Below are 16,013 nucleotides of genomic sequence, written 5' to 3'. Positions count from 1 at the left end.
AGAAGTGGAAACAGACAGCAAACTAGGCTGGAGAGAGACCTGAGACAAAGAGATCTGAATTATACGAGAGCCGACCAGGGGAAACACAAATTATGCAGTCAAGTTTCCCACATTTGGGGAAATTGCAGGGGCAGCACACCCAGAGTGCAATGGGTGAGCCTTGCCCTGGGAGAAGCACCTTCATGATCATAGTATCTCACCTGGCAGGTAAGTAGGAGTTGGGCTAGAGCTGGGGAGGGTCGCTGCTCGGGCACCCCCCTGTCAAGTCAAGGAGATCCAACTGAGGCAGCACAAAGGAACTCTCGAAAGAAGAACAAGGCTAGAGGAAGATCTGAGACAAAGAAATCTGACTTTTACCAGAGCTGACCAGAGGAAAGCACAAACACAGTCCACCACTACCACAAATAATGCAGTCGAGTTTCCCACATTTGGGGAAATCACAGGGGTCAGCATACCCAGAGTGCAATGAATGAACCGCACCCTGGGAGAACAATCTTCATAACAATGGTATCTCCTATGCAAAATAAGTATGATTTGGGATATGGCTGGGGAGGGCCGCTGCTCAGGCACATCTCTGTCAAGTAAAGGAGATTCAACTGAGGCAGCACAAGGGAACTCTCATCTGGGGACAACAACTGCAGGGAGAACACATATTTTCAGATGAACATGGGAGGGCAGAAGGCTGCCTAATACTGAAGCACCCCCAAACAACAAACCAAATGCAACAACTAGTGCAAGCATTCCTGGGGGAAGGCCTGCAGCAGATAGATTTGCATATGGTGACGTCATCCAAGCAGTGGGTCAAAGTTGGCTTCAACCCTCGTCTGCATATGAAAAGAGAAAAGGGGCGTGCAGGGCATGGTGGCCTTTTGCGGCACTTGGCTGACCCCTAGTTTGCATTAAACACCTCCACCCTCCTTCGGTGTGGGGCTCATGTTGGCTATGCCCCAGCCCCTGAAGCATTCAAGCTGATTTCTTGCAGCAGCTGGGCACTGTAACAGCTCCAGAGCTGCTCTGTAAGGCAAGTAAAAGGGTGTGGGCCCTGCAGCACTACCTGTAGTTCGCATTGTGCGTTGGAAGGCACAAAGTAAGCAGAAAGGAGGAGAAGTCAGGATAGTGCGCAAGGGCATAGAAGGGAGCGGCTCAAGAAAAGAGAAGTGGAAACAGACAGCAAACTAGGCTGGAGAGAGACCTGAGACAAAGAGATCTGAATTATACGAGACCTGACCAGGGGAAACACAAATTATGCAGTCAAGTTTCCCACATTTGGGGAAATCGCAGGGGCAGCACACCCAGAGTGCAATGGGTGAGCCTTGCCCTGGGAGAAGCACCTTCATGATCATAGTATCTCACCTGGCAGGTAAGTAGGAGTTGGGCTAGAGCTGGGGAGGGTCGCTGCTCGGGCACCCCCCTGTCAAGTGAAGGAGATCCAACTGAGGCAGCACAAGGAAACTCTCGAAAGAAGAACAAGGCTAGAGGAAGATCTGAAACAAAGAAATCTGACTTTTACCAGAGATCAGAGGAAAACACAAACACAGTCCCCCACTACCAACAAATAAAGCAGTCACGTTTCCCACATTTGGGGAAATCACAGGGGTCAGCATACCCAGAATGCAATGAATGAACCTCACCCTGGGAGAGTAATCTTCATGACCATGGTATCTCCTATGCAAAATAAGTATGATTTGGGATAGGGCTGGGGAGGGCCGCTGCTCATGCACATCTCTGTCAAGTAAAGGAGATTCAACTGAGGCAGCACAAGGGAACTCTCATCTGGGGACAACAACTGCAGGGAGAACACATATTTTCAGATGAACATGGGAGGGCAGAAGGCTGCCTAATACTGAAGCAGACCCAAACAACAAACCAAATGCAACAACTAGTGCAAGCATTCCTGGGGGAAGTTCTGCAGAAGACGGATTTGCATACGGTGATGTCATCCAAGCAGTGGGTCAAAGTTGGCTTCAACCCTCATCTGCATATGAAAAGAGAAAAGGGGCGTGCAGGGCATGGCGGCCTTTTGCGGTGCTTGGATGACCCCTAGTTCGCATTAAACACCTCCACCCTCCTTCGGTGTGGGGCTCATGTTGACTATGCCCCAGCCCCTGAAGCATTCAAGCTGATTTCTTGCAGCAGCTGGGCACTGTAACAGCTCCAGAGCTGCTCTGTAAGGCAAATAAAAGGGTGTGGGCCCTGCAGCACTACCTGTAGTTCGCATTGTGCGTTGGAAGGCACAAAGTAAGCAGACGGGAGAAGTCAGGATAGTGCGCAAGGGCATAGAAGGGAGCGGCTCAAGAAAAGAGAAGTGGAAACAGACAGCAAACTAGGCTGGAGAGAGACCTGAGACAAAGAGATCTGAATTATACGAGAGCCGACCAGGGGAAACACAAATTATGCAGTCAAGTTTCCCACATTTGGGGAAATCGCAGGGGCAGCACAGCCAGAGTGCAATGGGTGAGCCTTGCCCTGGGAGAAGCACCTTCAAGATCATAGTATCTCACCTGGCAGGTAAATAGGAGTTGGGCTAGAGCTGGGGAGGGTCGCTGCTCGGGCACCCCCCTGTCAAGTGAAGGAGATCCAACTGAGGCAGCACAATGGAACTCTCGAAAGAAGAACAAGGCTAGAGGAAGATCTGAGACAAAGAAATCTGACTTTTACCAGAGCTGACCAGCGGAAAACACAAACACAGTCCCCCACTACCACAAATAATGCAGGCGAGTTTCCCACATTTGGGGAAATCACAGGGGTCAGCATACCCAGAATGCAATGAATGAACCTCACCCTGGGTGAACAATCTTCATGACCATGGTGTCTCCTATGCAAAATAAGTATGATTTGGGATAGGGCTGGGGAGGGCCGCTGCTCAGGCACATCTCTGTCAAGTAAAGGAAATTCAACTGAGGCAGCACAAGGGAACTCTCATCTGGGGACAACAACTGCAGGGAGAACACATATTTTCAGATGAACATGGGAGGGCAGAAGGCTGCCTAATACTGAAGCACCCCCAAACAACAAACCAAATGCAACAACTAGTGCAAGCATTCCTGGGGGAAGGCCTGCAGCAGATGGATTTGCATATGGTGATGTTATCCAAGCAGTGGGTCAAAGTTGGCTTCAACCCTCATCTGCATATGAAAAGAGAAAAGGGGCGTGCAGGGCATGGCGGCCTTTTGCGCTGCTTGGATGACCCCTAGATCGCATTAAACACCCCCACCCTCCTTTGGTGTGGGGCTCATGTTGGCCATGCCCCATCCCATGAAGCATTCAAGCTGATTTCTTGCAGCAGCTGGGCACTGTAACAGCTCCAGAGCTGCTCTGTAAGGCAAGTAAAAGGGTGTGGGCCCTGCAGCACTACCTGTAGTTTGCATTGTGCATTGGAAGGCACAAAGTAAGCAGACGGGAGGAGAAGTCAGGATAGTGCACAAGGGTATAGAAGGGAGGGGCTCAAGAAAAGAGAAGTGGAAACAGACAGCAAACTAGGCTGGAGAGAGACCTGAGACAAAGAGATCTGAATTATACGAGAGCCGACCAGGGGAAACACAAATTATGCAGTCAAGTTTCCCACATTTGGGGAAATTGCAGGGGCAGCACACCCAGAGTGCAATGGGTGAGCCTTGCCCTGGGAGAAGCACCTTCATGATCATAGTATCTCACCTGGCAGGTAAGTAGGAGTTGGGCTAGAGCTGGGGAGGGTCGCTGCTCGGGCACCCCCCTGTCAAGTCAAGGAGATCCAACTGAGGCAGCACAAAGGAACTCTCGAAAGAAGAACAAGGCTAGAGGAAGATCTGAGACAAAGAAATCTGACTTTTACCAGAGCTGACCAGAGGAAAGCACAAACACAGTCCACCACTACCACAAATAATGCAGTCGAGTTTCCCACATTTGGGGAAATCACAGGGGTCAGCATACCCAGAGTGCAATGAATGAACCGCACCCTGGGAGAACAATCTTCATAACAATGGTATCTCCTATGCAAAATAAGTATGATTTGGGATATGGCTGGGGAGGGCCGCTGCTCAGGCACATCTCTGTCAAGTAAAGGAGATTCAACTGAGGCAGCACAAGGGAACTCTCATCTGGGGACAACAACTGCAGGGAGAACACATATTTTCAGATGAACATGGGAGGGCAGAAGGCTGCCTAATACTGAAGCACCCCCAAACAACAAACCAAATGCAACAACTAGTGCAAGCATTCCTGGGGGAAGGCCTGCAGCAGATAGATTTGCATATGGTGACGTCATCCAAGCAGTGGGTCAAAGTTGGCTTCAACCCTCGTCTGCATATGAAAAGAGAAAAGGGGCGTGCAGGGCATGGTGGCCTTTTGCGGCACTTGGCTGACCCCTAGTTTGCATTAAACACCTCCACCCTCCTTCGGTGTGGGGCTCATGTTGGCTATGCCCCAGCCCCTGAAGCATTCAAGCTGATTTCTTGCAGCAGCTGGGCACTGTAACAGCTCCAGAGCTGCTCTGTAAGGCAAGTAAAAGGGTGTGGGCCCTGCAGCACTACCTGTAGTTCGCATTGTGCGTTGGAAGGCACAAAGTAAGCAGAAAGGAGGAGAAGTCAGGATAGTGCGCAAGGGCATAGAAGGGAGCGGCTCAAGAAAAGAGAAGTGGAAACAGACAGCAAACTAGGCTGGAGAGAGACCTGAGACAAAGATATCTGAATTATACGAGACCTGACCAGGGGAAACACAAATTATGCAGTCAAGTTTCCCACATTTGGGGAAATCGCAGGAGCAGCACACCCAGAGTGCAATGGGTGAGCCTTGCCCTTGGAGAAGCACCTTCATGATCATAGTATCTCACCTGGCAGGTAAGTATGAGTTGGGCTAGAGCTGGGGAGGGTCGCTGCTCGGGCACCCCCCTGTCAAGTGAAGGAGATCCAACTGAGGCAGCACAAAGGAACTCTCGAAAGAAGAACAAGGCTAGAGGAAGATCTGAGACAAAGAAATCTGACTTTTACCAGAGCTGACCAGAGGAAAGCACAAACACAGTCCACCACTACCACAAATAATGCAGTCGAGTTTCCCACATTTGGGGAAATCACAGGGGTCAGCATACCCAGAGTGCAATGAATGAACCGCACCCTGGGAGAACAATCTTCATAACAATGGTATCTCCTATGCAAAATAAGTATGATTTGGGATATGGCTGGGGAGGGCCGCTGCTCAGGCACATCTCTGTCAAGTAAAGGAGATTCAACTGAGGCAGCACAAGGGAACTCTCATCTGGGGACAACAACTGCAGGGAGAACACATATTTTCAGATGAACATGGGAGGGCAGAAGGCTGCCTAATACTGAAGCACCCCCAAACAACAAACCAAATGCAACAACTAGTGCAAGCATTCCTGGGGGAAGGCCTGCAGCAGATAGATTTGCATATGGTGATGTCATCCAAGCAGTGGGTCAAAGTTGGCTTCAACCCTCGTCTGCATATGAAAAGAGAAAAGGGGCGTGCAGGGCATGGTGGCCTTTTGCAGCACTTGGCTGACCCCTAGTTTGCATTAAACACCTCCACCCTCCTTCGGTGTGGGGCTCATGTTGGCTATGCCCCAGCCCCTGAAGCATTCAAGCTGATTTCTTGCAGCAGCTGGGCACTGTAACAGCTCCAGAGCTGCTCTGTAAGGCAAGTAAAAGGGTGTGGGCCCTGCAGCACTACCTGTAGTTCGCATTGTGCGTTGGAAGGCACAAAGTAAGCAGAAAGGAGGAGAAGTCAGGATAGTGCGCAAGGGCATAGAAGGGAGCGGCTCAAGAAAAGAGAAGTGGAAACAGACAGCAAACTAGGCTGGAGAGAGACCTGAGACAAAGAGATCTGAATTATACGAGACCTGACCAGGGGAAACACAAATTATGCAGTCAAGTTTCCCACATTTGGGGAAATCGCAGGGGCAGCACACCCAGAGTGCAATGGGTGAGCCTTGCCCTGGGAGAAGCACCTTCATGATCATAGTATCTCACCTGGCAGGTAAGTAGGAGTTGGGCTAGAGCTGGGGAGGGTCGCTGCTCGGGCACCCCCCTGTCAAGTGAAGGAGATCCAACTGAGGCAGCACAAGGAAACTCTCGAAAGAAGAACAAGGCTAGAGGAAGATCTGAAACAAAGAAATCTGACTTTTACCAGAGATCAGAGGAAAACACAAACACAGTCCCCCACTACCAACAAATAAAGCAGTCACGTTTCCCACATTTGGGGAAATCACAGGGGTCAGCATACCCAGAATGCAATGAATGAACCTCACCCTGGGAGAGTAATCTTCATGACCATGGTATCTCCTATGCAAAATAAGTATGATTTGGGATAGGGCTGGGGAGGGCCGCTGCTCATGCACATCTCTGTCAAGTAAAGGAGATTCAACTGAGGCAGCACAAGGGAACTCTCATCTGGGGACAACAACTGCAGGGAGAACACATATTTTCAGATGAACATGGGAGGGCAGAAGGCTGCCTAATACTGAAGCACCCCCAAACAACAAACCAAATGCAACAACTAGTGCAAGCATTCCTGGGGGAAGTTCTGCAGAAGACGGATTTGCATACGGTGATGTCATCCAAGCAGTGGGTCAAAGTTGGCTTCAACCCTCATCTGCATATGAAAAGAGAAAAGGGGCGTGCAGGGCATGGCGGCCTTTTGCGGTGCTTGGATGACCCCTAGTTCGCATTAAACACCTCCACACTCCTTCGGTGTGGGGCTCATGTTGACTATGCCCCAGCCCCTGAAGCATTCAAGCTGATTTCTTGCAGCAGCTGGGCACTGTAACAGCTCCAGAGCTGCTCTGTAAGGCAAATAAAAGGGTGTGGGCCCTGCAGCACTACCTGTAGTTCGCATTGTGCGTTGGAAGGCACAAAGTAAGCAGACGGGAGAAGTCAGGATAGTGCGCAAGGGCATAGAAGGGAGCGGCTCAAGAAAAGAGAAGTGGAAACAGACAGCAAACTAGGCTGGAGAGAGACCTGAGACAAAGAGATCTGAATTATACGAGAGCCGACCAGGGGAAACACAAATTATGCAGTCAAGTTTCCCACATTTGGGGAAATCGCAGGGGCAGCACAGCCAGAGTGCAATGGGTGAGCCTTGCCCTGGGAGAAGCACCTTCAAGATCATAGTATCTCACCTGGCAGGTAAATAGGAGTTGGGCTAGAGCTGGGGAGGGTCGCTGCTCGGGCACCCCCCTGTCAAGTGAAGGAGATCCAACTGAGGCAGCACAATGGAACTCTCGAAAGAAGAACAAGGCTAGAGGAAGATCTGAGACAAAGAAATCTGACTTTTACCAGAGCTGACCAGCGGAAAACACAAACACAGTCCCCCACTACCACAAATAATGCAGGCGAGTTTCCCACATTTGGGGAAATCACAGGGGTCAGCATACCCAGAATGCAATGAATGAACCTCACCCTGGGTGAACAATCTTCATGACCATGGTGTCTCCTATGCAAAATAAGTATGATTTGGGATAGGGCTGGGGAGGGCCGCTGCTCAGGCACATCTCTGTCAAGTAAAGGAAATTCAACTGAGGCAGCACAAGGGAACTCTCATCTGGGGACAACAACTGCAGGGAGAACACATATTTTCAGATGAACATGGGAGGGCAGAAGGCTGCCTAATACTGAAGCACCCCCAAACAACAAACCAAATGCAACAACTAGTGCAAGCATTCCTGGGGGAAGGCCTGCAGCAGATGGATTTGCATATGGTGATGTTATCCAAGCAGTGGGTCAAAGTTGGCTTCAACCCTCATCTGCATATGAAAAGAGAAAAGGGGCGTGCAGGGCATGGCGGCCTTTTGCGCTGCTTGGATGACCCCTAGATCGCATTAAACACCCCCACCCTCCTTTGGTGTGGGGCTCATGTTGGCCATGCCCCATCCCATGAAGCATTCAAGCTGATTTCTTGCAGCAGCTGGGCACTGTAACAGCTCCAGAGCTGCTCTGTAAGGCAAGTAAAAGGGTGTGGGCCCTGCAGCACTACCTGTAGTTTGCATTGTGCATTGGAAGGCACAAAGTAAGCAGACGGGAGGAGAAGTCAGGATAGTGCACAAGGGTATAGAAGGGAGGGGCTCAAGAAAAGAGAAGTGGAAACAGACAGCAAACTAGGCTGGAGAGAGACCTGAGACAAAGAGATCTGAATTATACGAGAGCCGACCAGGGGAAACACAAATTATGCAGTCAAGTTTCCCACATTTGGGGAAATTGCAGGGGCAGCACACCCAGAGTGCAATGGGTGAGCCTTGCCCTGGGAGAAGCACCTTCATGATCATAGTATCTCACCTGGCAGGTAAGTAGGAGTTGGGCTAGAGCTGGGGAGGGTCGCTGCTCGGGCACCCCCCTGTCAAGTCAAGGAGATCCAACTGAGGCAGCACAAAGGAACTCTCGAAAGAAGAACAAGGCTAGAGGAAGATCTGAGACAAAGAAATCTGACTTTTACCAGAGCTGACCAGAGGAAAGCACAAACACAGTCCACCACTACCACAAATAATGCAGTCGAGTTTCCCACATTTGGGGAAATCACAGGGGTCAGCATACCCAGAGTGCAATGAATGAACCGCACCCTGGGAGAACAATCTTCATAACAATGGTATCTCCTATGCAAAATAAGTATGATTTGGGATATGGCTGGGGAGGGCCGCTGCTCAGGCACATCTCTGTCAAGTAAAGGAGATTCAACTGAGGCAGCACAAGGGAACTCTCATCTGGGGACAACAACTGCAGGGAGAACACATATTTTCAGATGAACATGGGAGGGCAGAAGGCTGCCTAATACTGAAGCACCCCCAAACAACAAACCAAATGCAACAACTAGTGCAAGCATTCCTGGGGGAAGGCCTGCAGCAGATAGATTTGCATATGGTGATGTCATCCAAGCAGTGGGTCAAAGTTGGCTTCAACCCTCGTCTGCATATGAAAAGAGAAAAGGGGCGTGCAGGGCATGGTGGCCTTTTGCGGCACTTGGCTGACCCCTAGTTTGCATTAAACACCTCCACCCTCCTTCGGTGTGGGGCTCATGTTGGCTATGCCCCAGCCCCTGAAGCATTCAAGCTGATTTCTTGCAGCAGCTGGGCACTGTAACAGCTCCAGAGCTGCTCTGTAAGGCAAGTAAAAGGGTGTGGGCCCTGCAGCACTACCTGTAGTTCGCATTGTGCGTTGGAAGGCACAAAGTAAGCAGAAAGGAGGAGAAGTCAGGATAGTGCGCAAGGGCATAGAAGGGAGCGGCTCAAGAAAAGAGAAGTGGAAACAGACAGCAAACTAGGCTGGAGAGAGACCTGAGACAAAGATATCTGAATTATACGAGACCTGACCAGGGGAAACACAAATTATGCAGTCAAGTTTCCCACATTTGGGGAAATCGCAGGAGCAGCACACCCAGAGTGCAATGGGTGAGCCTTGCCCTTGGAGAAGCACCTTCATGATCATAGTATCTCACCTGGCAGGTAAGTAGGAGTTGGGCTAGAGCTGGGGAGGGTCGCTGCTCGGGCACCCCCCTGTCAAGTGAAGGAGATCCAACTGAGGCAGCACAAAGGAACTCTCGAAAGAAGAACAAGGCTAGAGGAAGATCTGAGACAAAGAAATCTGACTTTTACCAGAGCTGACCAGAGGAAAGCACAAACACAGTCCACCACTACCACAAATAATGCAGTCGAGTTTCCCACATTTGGGGAAATCACAGGGGTCAGCATACCCAGAGTGCAATGAATGAACCGCACCCTGGGAGAACAATCTTCATAACAATGGTATCTCCTATGCAAAATAAGTATGATTTGGGATATGGCTGGGGAGGGCCGCTGCTCAGGCACATCTCTGTCAAGTAAAGGAGATTCAACTGAGGCAGCACAAGGGAACTCTCATCTGGGGACAACAACTGCAGGGAGAACACATATTTTCAGATGAACATGGGAGGGCAGAAGGCTGCCTAATACTGAAGCACCCCCAAACAACAAACCAAATGCAACAACTAGTGCAAGCATTCCTGGGGGAAGGCCTGCAGCAGATAGATTTGCATATGGTGATGTCATCCAAGCAGTGGGTCAAAGTTGGCTTCAACCCTCGTCTGCATATGAAAAGAGAAAAGGGGCGTGCAGGGCATGGTGGCCTTTTGCAGCACTTGGCTGACCCCTAGTTTGCATTAAACACCTCCACCCTCCTTCGGTGTGGGGCTCATGTTGGCTATGCCCCAGCCCCTGAAGCATTCAAGCTGATTTCTTGCAGCAGCTGGGCACTGTAACAGCTCCAGAGCTGCTCTGTAAGGCAAGTAAAAGGGTGTGGGCCCTGCAGCACTACCTGTAGTTCGCATTGTGCGTTGGAAGGCACAAAGTAAGCAGAAAGGAGGAGAAGTCAGGATAGTGCGCAAGGGCATAGAAGGGAGCGGCTCAAGAAAAGAGAAGTGGAAACAGACAGCAAACTAGGCTGGAGAGAGACCTGAGACAAAGAGATCTGAATTATACGAGACCTGACCAGGGGAAACACAAATTATGCAGTCAAGTTTCCCACATTTGGGGAAATCGCAGGGGCAGCACACCCAGAGTGCAATGGGTGAGCCTTGCCCTGGGAGAAGCACCTTCATGATCATAGTATCTCACCTGGCAGGTAAGTAGGAGTTGGGCTAGAGCTGGGGAGGGTCGCTGCTCGGGCACCCCCCTGTCAAGTGAAGGAGATCCAACTGAGGCAGCACAAGGAACTCTCGAAAGAAGAACAAGGCTAGAGGAAGATCTGAAACAAAGAAATCTGACTTTTACCAGAGATCAGAGGAAAACACAAACACAGTCCCCCACTACCAACAAATAAAGCAGTCACGTTTCCCACATTTGGGGAAATCACAGGGGTCAGCATACCCAGAATGCAATGAATGAACCTCACCCTGGGAGAGTAATCTTCATGACCATGGTATCTCCTATGCAAAATAAGTATGATTTGGGATAGGGCTGGGGAGGGCCGCTGCTCATGCACATCTCTGTCAAGTAAAGGAGATTCAACTGAGGCAGCACAAGGGAACTCTCATCTGGGGACAACAACTGCAGGGAGAACACATATTTTCAGATGAACATGGGAGGGCAGAAGGCTGCCTAATACTGAAGCACCCCCAAACAACAAACCAAATGCAACAACTAGTGCAAGCATTCCTGGGGGAAGTTCTGCAGAAGACGGATTTGCATACGGTGATGTCATCCAAGCAGTGGGTCAAAGTTGGCTTCAACCCTCATCTGCATATGAAAAGAGAAAAGGGGCGTGCAGGGCATGGCGGCCTTTTGCGGTGCTTGGATGACCCCTAGTTCGCATTAAACACCCCACCCTCCTTTGGTGTGGGGCTCATGTTGGCCATGCCCCATCCCCTGAAGCATTCAAGCTGATTTATTGCAGCAGCTGGGCACTGTAACAGCTCCAGAGCAGCTCTGAACGGCAAGTAAAAGGGTGTGGGCCCTGCAGCACTACCTGTAGTTTGCATTGTGCATTGGAAGGCACAAAGTAAGCAGACGGGAGAAGTCAGGATAGTGCGCAAGGGCATAGAAGGGAGCGGCTCAAGAAAAGAGAAGTTGAAACAGACAGCAAACTAGGCTGGAGAGAGACCTGAGACAAAGAGATCTGAATTATACGAGAGCCGACCAGGGGAAACACAAATTATGCAGTCAAGTTTCCCACATTTGGGGAAATCGCAGGAGCAGCACACCCAGAGTGCAATGGGTGAGCCTTGCCCTGGGAGAAGCACCTACATGATCATAGTATCTCACCTGCCAGGTAAGTAGAAGTTGGGCTAGAGCTGGGGAGGGTCGCTGCTCGGGTACCCCCCTGTCAAGTGAAGGAGATCCAACTGAGGCAGCACAAGGGAACTCTCGAAAGAAGAACAAGGCTAAAGGAAGATCTGAGACAAAGAAATCTGACTTTTACCAGAGCTGACCAGAGGAAAGCACAAACACAGTCCCCCACTACCACAAATAAAGCAGTCGAGTTTCCCACATTTGGGGAAATCACAGGGGTCAGCATACCCAGAATGCAATGAATGAACCTCACCGTGGGAGAACAATCTTCATGACCATGGTATCTCCTATGCAAAATAAGTATGATTTGGGATAGGGCTGGGGAGGGCCGCTGCTCAGGCACATCTCTGTCAAGTAAAGGAGATTCAACTGAGGCAGCACAAGGGAACTCTCATCTGGGGACAACAACTGCAGGGAGAACACATATTTTCAGATGAACATGGGAGGGCAGAAGGCTGCCTAATACTGAAGCACCCCCAAACAACAAACCAAATGCATCAACTAGTGCAAGCATTCCTGGGGGAAGGCCTGCAGCAGATGGATTTGCATACGGTGATGTCATCCAAGCAGTGGGTCAAAGTTGGCTTCAACCCTCGTCTGCATATGAAAAGAGAAAAGGGGCGTGCAGGGCATGGCGGCCTTTTGCGGCGCTTGGATGACCCCTAGTTCGCATTAAACACCTCCACCCTCCTTCGGTGTGGGGCTCATGTTGGCTATGCCCCAGCCCCTGAAGCATTCAAGCTGATTTCTTGCAGCAGCTGGGCACTGTAACAGCTCCAGAGCTGCTCTGTACGGCAAGTAATAGGGTGTGGGCCCTGCAGCACTACCTGTAGTTTGCATTGTGCATTGGAAGGCACAAAGTAAGCAGACAGGAGGAGAAGTCAGGATAGTGCACAAGGGTATAAAAGGGAGGGGCTCATGAAAAAAGAAGTGGAAACAGACAGCAAACTAGGCTGGAGAGAGACCTGAGACAAAGAGATCTGAATTATACGAGAGCCGACCAGGGGAAACACAAATTATGCAGTCAAGCTTCCCACATTTGGGGAAATCAGAGTGCAATGGGTGAGCCTTGCCCTGGGAGAAGCACCTTCATGATCATAGTATCTCACCTGGCAGGTAAGTAGGAGTTGGGCTAGAGCTGGGGAGGGTCGCTGCTCGGGCACCCCCCTGTCAAGTGAAAGAGATCCAACTGAGGCAGCACAAGGAAACTCTCGAAAGAAGAACAAGGCTAGAGGAAGATCTGAGACAAATAAATCTGACTTTTACCAGAGCTGACCAGAGGAAAGCACAAACACAGTCCCCCACTACCACAAATAATGCAGTCGAGTTTCCCACATTTGGGGAAATCACAGGGGTCAGCATACCCAGAATGCAATGAATGAACCTCACCCTGGGAGAACAATCTTCATGACCATGGTATCTCCTATGCAAAATAAGTATGATTTGGGATAGGGCTGGGGAGGGCCGCTGCTCAGGCACATCTCTGTCAAGTAAAGGAGATTCAACTGAGGCAGCACAAGGGAACTCTCATCTGGGGACAACAACTGCAGGGAGAACACATATTTTCAGATGAACATGGGAGGGCAGAAGGCTGCCTAATACTGAAGCACCCCCAAACAACAAACCAAATGCAACAACTAGTGCAAGCATTCCTGGGGGAAGGCCTGCAGCAGATGGATTTGCATACGGTGATGTCATCCAAGCAGTGGGTCAAAGTTGGCTTCAACCCTCGTCTGCATATGAAAAGAGAAAAGGGGCGTGCAGGGCATGGCGGCCTTTTGCGGTGCTTGGATGACCCCTAGTTCACATTAAACACCTCCACCCTCCTTCGGTGTGGGGCTCATGTTGGCTGTGCCCCAGCCCCTGAAGCATTCAAGCTGATTTCTTGCAGTAGCTGGGCACTGTAACAGCTCCAGAGCTGCTCTGTACGGCAAGTTAAAGGGTGTGGGCCCTACAGCACTACCTGTAGTTTGCATTGTGCATTGGAAGGCACAAAGTAAGCAGACAGGAGGAGAAGTCAGGATAGTGCACAAGGGTATAAAAGGGAGGGGCTCATGAAAAAAGAAGTGGAAACAGACAGCAAACTAGGCTGGAGAGAGACCTGAGACAAAGAGATCTGAATTATACGAGAGCCGACCAGGGGAAACACAAATTATGCAGTCAAGCTTCCCACATTTGGGGAAATCGCAGGGGCACCACACCCAGAGTGCAATGGGTGAGCCTTGCCCTGGGAGAAGATCCTTCATGATCATAGTATCTCACCTGGCAAGTAAGTAGGAGTTGGGCTAGAGCTGGGGAGGGTCGCTGCTCGGGCACCCCCCTGTCAAGTTAAAGAGATCCAACTGAGGCAGCACAAGGGAACTCTCGAAAGAAGAACAAGGCTAGAGGAAGATCTGAGACAAAGAAATCTGACTTTTACCAGAGCTGTCCAGAGGAAAGCACAAACACAGTCCCCCACTACCACAAATAATGCAGTCGAGTTTCCCACATTTGGGGAAATCACAGGGGTCAGCATACCCAGAATGCAATGAATGAACCTCACCCTGGGAGAACAATCTTCATGACCATGGTATCGCCTATGCAAAATAAGTATGATTTGGGATAGGGTTGGGGAGGGCCGCTGCTCAGGCACATCTCTGTCAAGTAAAGGAGATTCAACTGAGGCAGCACAAGGGAACTCTCATCTGGGGACAACAACTGCAGGGAGAACACATATTTTCAGATAAACATGGGAGGGCAGAAGGCTGCCTAATACTGAAGCACCCCCAAACAACAAACCAAATGCAACAACTAGTACAAGCATTCCTGGGGGAAGGCCTGCAGCAGATGGATTTGCATATAGTGATGTCATCCAAGCAGTGGGTCAAAGTTGGCTTCAACCCTCGTCTGCATATGAAAAGAGAAAAGGGGCGTGCAGGGCATGGCGGCCTTTTGCGGCGCTTGGATGACCCCTAGTTCGCATTAAACACCTCCACCCTCCTTCGGTGTGGGGCTCATGTTGGCTATGCCCCAGCCCCTGAAGCATTCAAGCTGATTTCTTGCAGCAGCTGGGCACTGTAACAGCTCCAGAGCTGCTCTGAACGGCAAGTAAAAGGGTGTGGGTCCTGCAGCACTACCTGTAGTTTGCATTGTGCATTGGAAGGCACAAAGTAAGCAGACGGGAGAAGTCAGGATAGTGCGCAAGGGCATAGAAGGGAGCGGCTCAAGAAAAGAGAAGTTGAAACAGACAGCAAACTAGGCTGGAGAGAGACCTGAGACAAAGAGATCTGAATTATACGAGAGCCGACCAGGGGAAACACAAATTATGCAGTCAAGTTTCCCACATTTGGGGAAATCGCAGGAGCAGCACACCCAGAGTGCAATGGGTGAGCCTTGCCCTGGGAGAAGCACCTACATGATCATAGTATCTCACCTGCCAGGTAAGTAGAAGTTGGGCTAGAGCTGGGGAGGGTCGCTGCTCGGGTACCCCCCTGTCAAGTGAAGGAGATTCAACTGAGGCAGCACAAGGGAACTCTCGAAAGAAGAACAAGGCTAGAGGAAGATCTGAGACAAATAAATCTGACTTTTACCAGAGCTGACCAGAGGAAAGCACAAACACAGTCCCCCACTACCACAAATAATGCAGTCGAGTTTCCCACATTTGGGGAAATCACAGGGGTCAGCATACCCAGAATGCAATGAATGAACCTCACCCTGGGAGAACAATCTTCATGACCATGGTATCTCCTATGCAAAATAAGTATGATTTGGGATAGGGCTGGGGAGGGCTAAAATATCAATCCCAGTTTTGGATTACTTTAATGAACAAAAAAAAAATGCCAGCAGTCCTCATTCAGATCAAAGTGAGCGCCCAATTTGAAAGAAAGCAGATTTCTCACCTGGCTTCTCCTTGCTATAAGCATGGTTTGTACTGTATTCCATGTGCTCCCAGATCTTTAAAGCAAGTAGCATGGTCAAGAAAGTTCTGTTTGAACATAAATAAACATTTACTGTCATTTCTATGCAAATGAGCTTACATTAAAGCACACTCATTCTATCTTTAAACCGGTAAAAGAAACCCCAAAAAGATGGGGCATGCAAAAATTGAGATAAAACTCGGTTTTGCTCCTCTCCACGGAAATCTTTAGTAAGAGGCGAAAGATTTGTTCGTTCTGAAGAGAAACCAGAGCATGACCAAGATTTTTATCTGAAAATATGTGTTCTCCCTGCAGTTGTTGTCCCCAGATGAGAGTTCCCTTGTGCTGCCTCAGCTGAATTTCCTTTACTTGACAGA

At 50.0% G+C, this 16,013-nt stretch overlaps 28 non-coding genes across 28 annotated transcripts; all 28 read right to left on the bottom strand.

The window, feature by feature from the left end:
• Positions 1-52: 52 nt before the first annotated feature.
• On the bottom strand, positions 53-215 carry LOC135011841 (U1 spliceosomal RNA). The gene has a single exon (XR_010210882.1). It is a non-coding gene; the product is annotated as a U1 spliceosomal RNA (small nuclear RNA).
• Positions 216-367: 152 nt separating this feature from the next.
• LOC135011765 (U1 spliceosomal RNA) lies at positions 368-531 on the bottom strand. Its single transcript, XR_010210811.1, has one exon. It is a non-coding gene; the product is annotated as a U1 spliceosomal RNA (small nuclear RNA).
• A 674-nt stretch (positions 532-1,205) lies between these two features.
• On the bottom strand, positions 1,206-1,368 carry LOC135011872 (U1 spliceosomal RNA). Its single transcript, XR_010210911.1, has one exon. It is a non-coding gene; the product is annotated as a U1 spliceosomal RNA (small nuclear RNA).
• Positions 1,369-1,517: 149 nt separating this feature from the next.
• LOC135011923 (U1 spliceosomal RNA) lies at positions 1,518-1,682 on the bottom strand. The gene has a single exon (XR_010210958.1). It is a non-coding gene; the product is annotated as a U1 spliceosomal RNA (small nuclear RNA).
• A 671-nt stretch (positions 1,683-2,353) lies between these two features.
• On the bottom strand, positions 2,354-2,516 carry LOC135011982 (U1 spliceosomal RNA). Its single transcript, XR_010211008.1, has one exon. It is a non-coding gene; the product is annotated as a U1 spliceosomal RNA (small nuclear RNA).
• Positions 2,517-2,668: 152 nt separating this feature from the next.
• Positions 2,669-2,832, bottom strand: LOC135011799 (U1 spliceosomal RNA). The gene has a single exon (XR_010210843.1). It is a non-coding gene; the product is annotated as a U1 spliceosomal RNA (small nuclear RNA).
• Positions 2,833-3,506: 674 nt separating this feature from the next.
• Positions 3,507-3,669, bottom strand: LOC135011840 (U1 spliceosomal RNA). Its single transcript, XR_010210881.1, has one exon. It is a non-coding gene; the product is annotated as a U1 spliceosomal RNA (small nuclear RNA).
• A 152-nt stretch (positions 3,670-3,821) lies between these two features.
• LOC135011764 (U1 spliceosomal RNA) lies at positions 3,822-3,985 on the bottom strand. Its single transcript, XR_010210810.1, has one exon. It is a non-coding gene; the product is annotated as a U1 spliceosomal RNA (small nuclear RNA).
• Positions 3,986-4,659: 674 nt separating this feature from the next.
• On the bottom strand, positions 4,660-4,822 carry LOC135011883 (U1 spliceosomal RNA). Its single transcript, XR_010210922.1, has one exon. It is a non-coding gene; the product is annotated as a U1 spliceosomal RNA (small nuclear RNA).
• A 152-nt stretch (positions 4,823-4,974) lies between these two features.
• On the bottom strand, positions 4,975-5,138 carry LOC135011763 (U1 spliceosomal RNA). The gene has a single exon (XR_010210809.1). It is a non-coding gene; the product is annotated as a U1 spliceosomal RNA (small nuclear RNA).
• A 674-nt stretch (positions 5,139-5,812) lies between these two features.
• Positions 5,813-5,975, bottom strand: LOC135011871 (U1 spliceosomal RNA). Its single transcript, XR_010210910.1, has one exon. It is a non-coding gene; the product is annotated as a U1 spliceosomal RNA (small nuclear RNA).
• A 149-nt stretch (positions 5,976-6,124) lies between these two features.
• On the bottom strand, positions 6,125-6,289 carry LOC135011922 (U1 spliceosomal RNA). The gene has a single exon (XR_010210957.1). It is a non-coding gene; the product is annotated as a U1 spliceosomal RNA (small nuclear RNA).
• Positions 6,290-6,960: 671 nt separating this feature from the next.
• Positions 6,961-7,123, bottom strand: LOC135011981 (U1 spliceosomal RNA). Its single transcript, XR_010211007.1, has one exon. It is a non-coding gene; the product is annotated as a U1 spliceosomal RNA (small nuclear RNA).
• Positions 7,124-7,275: 152 nt separating this feature from the next.
• LOC135011798 (U1 spliceosomal RNA) lies at positions 7,276-7,439 on the bottom strand. Its single transcript, XR_010210842.1, has one exon. It is a non-coding gene; the product is annotated as a U1 spliceosomal RNA (small nuclear RNA).
• A 674-nt stretch (positions 7,440-8,113) lies between these two features.
• Positions 8,114-8,276, bottom strand: LOC135011839 (U1 spliceosomal RNA). The gene has a single exon (XR_010210880.1). It is a non-coding gene; the product is annotated as a U1 spliceosomal RNA (small nuclear RNA).
• Positions 8,277-8,428: 152 nt separating this feature from the next.
• LOC135011762 (U1 spliceosomal RNA) lies at positions 8,429-8,592 on the bottom strand. Its single transcript, XR_010210808.1, has one exon. It is a non-coding gene; the product is annotated as a U1 spliceosomal RNA (small nuclear RNA).
• A 674-nt stretch (positions 8,593-9,266) lies between these two features.
• On the bottom strand, positions 9,267-9,429 carry LOC135011938 (U1 spliceosomal RNA). Its single transcript, XR_010210973.1, has one exon. It is a non-coding gene; the product is annotated as a U1 spliceosomal RNA (small nuclear RNA).
• Positions 9,430-9,581: 152 nt separating this feature from the next.
• Positions 9,582-9,745, bottom strand: LOC135011760 (U1 spliceosomal RNA). The gene has a single exon (XR_010210806.1). It is a non-coding gene; the product is annotated as a U1 spliceosomal RNA (small nuclear RNA).
• A 674-nt stretch (positions 9,746-10,419) lies between these two features.
• Positions 10,420-10,582, bottom strand: LOC135011870 (U1 spliceosomal RNA). The gene has a single exon (XR_010210909.1). It is a non-coding gene; the product is annotated as a U1 spliceosomal RNA (small nuclear RNA).
• Positions 10,583-10,730: 148 nt separating this feature from the next.
• Positions 10,731-10,895, bottom strand: LOC135011920 (U1 spliceosomal RNA). Its single transcript, XR_010210955.1, has one exon. It is a non-coding gene; the product is annotated as a U1 spliceosomal RNA (small nuclear RNA).
• A 670-nt stretch (positions 10,896-11,565) lies between these two features.
• On the bottom strand, positions 11,566-11,728 carry LOC135011830 (U1 spliceosomal RNA). The gene has a single exon (XR_010210872.1). It is a non-coding gene; the product is annotated as a U1 spliceosomal RNA (small nuclear RNA).
• A 152-nt stretch (positions 11,729-11,880) lies between these two features.
• Positions 11,881-12,044, bottom strand: LOC135011755 (U1 spliceosomal RNA). The gene has a single exon (XR_010210801.1). It is a non-coding gene; the product is annotated as a U1 spliceosomal RNA (small nuclear RNA).
• Positions 12,045-13,016: 972 nt separating this feature from the next.
• LOC135011965 (U1 spliceosomal RNA) lies at positions 13,017-13,180 on the bottom strand. The gene has a single exon (XR_010210997.1). It is a non-coding gene; the product is annotated as a U1 spliceosomal RNA (small nuclear RNA).
• A 674-nt stretch (positions 13,181-13,854) lies between these two features.
• LOC135012019 (U1 spliceosomal RNA) lies at positions 13,855-14,017 on the bottom strand. The gene has a single exon (XR_010211034.1). It is a non-coding gene; the product is annotated as a U1 spliceosomal RNA (small nuclear RNA).
• A 152-nt stretch (positions 14,018-14,169) lies between these two features.
• LOC135011730 (U1 spliceosomal RNA) lies at positions 14,170-14,333 on the bottom strand. The gene has a single exon (XR_010210776.1). It is a non-coding gene; the product is annotated as a U1 spliceosomal RNA (small nuclear RNA).
• Positions 14,334-15,004: 671 nt separating this feature from the next.
• Positions 15,005-15,167, bottom strand: LOC135011829 (U1 spliceosomal RNA). The gene has a single exon (XR_010210871.1). It is a non-coding gene; the product is annotated as a U1 spliceosomal RNA (small nuclear RNA).
• A 152-nt stretch (positions 15,168-15,319) lies between these two features.
• Positions 15,320-15,483, bottom strand: LOC135011954 (U1 spliceosomal RNA). The gene has a single exon (XR_010210986.1). It is a non-coding gene; the product is annotated as a U1 spliceosomal RNA (small nuclear RNA).
• A 312-nt stretch (positions 15,484-15,795) lies between these two features.
• On the bottom strand, positions 15,796-15,911 carry LOC135012053 (U5 spliceosomal RNA). The gene has a single exon (XR_010211066.1). It is a non-coding gene; the product is annotated as a U5 spliceosomal RNA (small nuclear RNA).
• Between the last annotated feature and the right edge of the window lie 102 nt (positions 15,912-16,013).

The sequence above is a fragment of the Pseudophryne corroboree genome, unplaced genomic scaffold (genome assembly GCF_028390025.1).
Source record: "Pseudophryne corroboree isolate aPseCor3 unplaced genomic scaffold, aPseCor3.hap2 scaffold_251, whole genome shotgun sequence".
Classification (NCBI taxonomy): Eukaryota; Metazoa; Chordata; class Amphibia; order Anura; family Myobatrachidae; genus Pseudophryne; species Pseudophryne corroboree.
The sequence above is the reverse complement of the archived record's forward strand: the minus strand, read 5'-3'. Positions and strand labels throughout refer to the sequence as shown.